The sequence below is a fragment of the Mytilus galloprovincialis genome, unplaced genomic scaffold, assembly GCF_965363235.1.
Source record: "Mytilus galloprovincialis unplaced genomic scaffold, xbMytGall1.hap1.1 HAP1_SCAFFOLD_41, whole genome shotgun sequence".
Lineage (NCBI taxonomy): Eukaryota > Metazoa > Mollusca > Bivalvia > Mytilida > Mytilidae > Mytilus > Mytilus galloprovincialis.
Window position 1 is genome coordinate 127,501 of NW_027467990.1, and position 2,438 is coordinate 129,938.

The window sequence follows — 2,438 nt, forward strand, 5'->3', positions numbered from 1 at the left end:
CCGTCGGTCCGACGATCCCCACTACCCATCCGACCCCTTACTTGTGGGCCGTTCTCACCCAGGAAGGAATTTTCGACATTTGAAAAAAAAAAAAAAAAAAAAAAAAAAAAAAAAAAAAAAATCATCGGGCCTGCTAGCGGGCGACCGCGGGTAAAAGTAAGCGGACGGCCTGCTAGCGGGCTACCGCTGGTCTCGACGGCGGGGAAGGTACGCGGTCGGCCTGCTACCGGGCTACCGCGGGTAAAGGTACGTGGACGGCCTGCTAGCGGGCTACCGCGGGTCTCGACGGCGGGGAAGGTACGCGGTCGGCCTGCCTGCTACCGGGCTACCACGGGTAAAGGTACGTGGACGGCCTGCTAGCGGGCTACCGCGGGTCTCGACGGCGGGGAAGGTACGCGGTCGGCCTGCTACCGGGCTACCACGGGTAAAGGTACGTGGACGGCCTGCTAGCGGGCTACCACGGGTGAAGGTACGTGGACGGCCTGCTACCGGGCTACCACGGGTCAAGGTACGTGGACGGCCTGCTAGCGGGCTACCACGGGTGAAGGTACGTGGACGGCCTGCTAGCGGGCTACCACGGGTCAAGGTACGTGGACGGCCTGCTAGCGGGCTACCACGGGTAAAGGTAAGCCGGCGGCCTGCTAGCGGGCTACCGCGGGTCTCGACGGCGGGGAAGGTACGTGGTCGGCCTGCTAGCGGGCTACCACGGGTCAAGGTACGTGGACGGCCTGCTAGCGGGCTACCGCGGGTAAAAGTAAGCGGACGGCCTGCTAGCGGGCTACCGCGGGTCTCGACGGCGGGGAAGGTACGCGGTCGGCCTGCTAGCGGGCTACCGCGGGTCAAGGTACGTGGACGGCCTGCTAGCGGGCTACCGCGGGTCTCGACGGCGGGGAAGGTACGCGGTCGGCCTGCTAGCGGGCTACCGCGGGTCAAGGTACGTGGACGGCCTGCTAGCGGGCTACCGCGGGTCTCGACGGCGGGGAAGGTACGCGGTCGGCCTGCTAGCGGGCTACCGCGGGTCAAGGTACGTGGACGGCCTGCTAGCGGGCTACCACGGGTAACGGTACGTGGACGGCCTGCTAGCGGATTACCGCGGGTCTCGACGGCGGGGAAGGTACGCGGTCGGCCTGCTAGCGGGCTACCACGGGTAAAGGTACGTGGACGGCCTGCTAGCGGGCTACCACGGGTGAAGGTACACGGACGGCCTGGCTAGCGGGCTACCGCGGGTGTCAGTGTACGTGGTCGACCCGAGAGCGGGCTACCGCGGGTGAAGGGACGTGGACGGCCTGGCTAGCGGGCTACCGCGGGTGTCAGTGTACGTGGTCGACCCGAGAGCGGGCTACCGCGGGTGAAGGGACGTGGACGGCCTGGCTAGCGGGCTACCGCGGGTGTCAGTGTACGTGGTCGACCCGAGAGCGGGCTACCGCGGGTGAAGGGACGTGGACGGCCTGGCTAGCGGGCTACCGCGGGTGTCAGTGTACGTGGTCGACCCGATAGCGGGCTACCGCGGGTGAAGGGACGTGGACGGCCTGGCTAGCGGGCTACCGCGGGTGTCAGTGTACGTGGTCGACCCGATAGCGGGCTACCGCTGGTGAAGGGACGTGGACGGCCGTGCTGGCGGGCTACCGCGGGTGTCAGTGTACGTGGTCGACCCGATAGCGGGCTACCGCGGGTGAAGGGACGTGGACGGATTGGCTAGCGGGCTACCGCGGGTGTCAGTGTACGTGGTCGACCCGATAGCGGGCTACCGCGGGTGTCAGTGTACGTGGTCGACCCGATAGCGGGCTACCGCTGGTGAAGGGACGTGGACGGCCGTGCTGGCGGGCTACCGCGGGTGTCAGTGTACGTGGTCGACCCGATAGCGGGCTACCGCGGGTGAAGGGACGTGGACGGATTGGCTAGCGGGCTACCGCGGGTGTCAGTGTACGTGGTCGACCCGATAGCGGGCTACCGCGGGTGTCAGTGTACGTGGTCGACCCGATAGCGGGCTACCGCTGGTGAAGGGACGTGGACGGCCGTGCTGGCGGGCTACCGCGGGTGTCAGTGTACGTGGTCGACCCGATAGCGGGCTACCGCGGGTGAAGGGACGTGGACGGATTGGCTAGCGGGCTACCGCGGGTGTCAGTGTACGTGGTCGACCCGACAGCGGGCTACCGCGGGTGTCAGTGTACGTGGTCGACCCGATAGCGGGCTACCGCGGGTGAAGGGACGTGGACGGCCGTGCTAGCGGGCTACCGCGGGTGTCAGTGTACGTGGTCGACCCGATAGCGGGCTACCGCGGGTGAAGGGACGTGGACGGCCGTGCTAGCGGGCTACCGCGGGTGTCAGTGTACGTGGTCGACCCGATAGCGGGCTACCGCGGGTGAAGGGACGTGGACGGCCGTGCTAGCGGGCTACCGCGGATAAGAAGGGACGTGGTCGACCTGATAGCGGGCTAC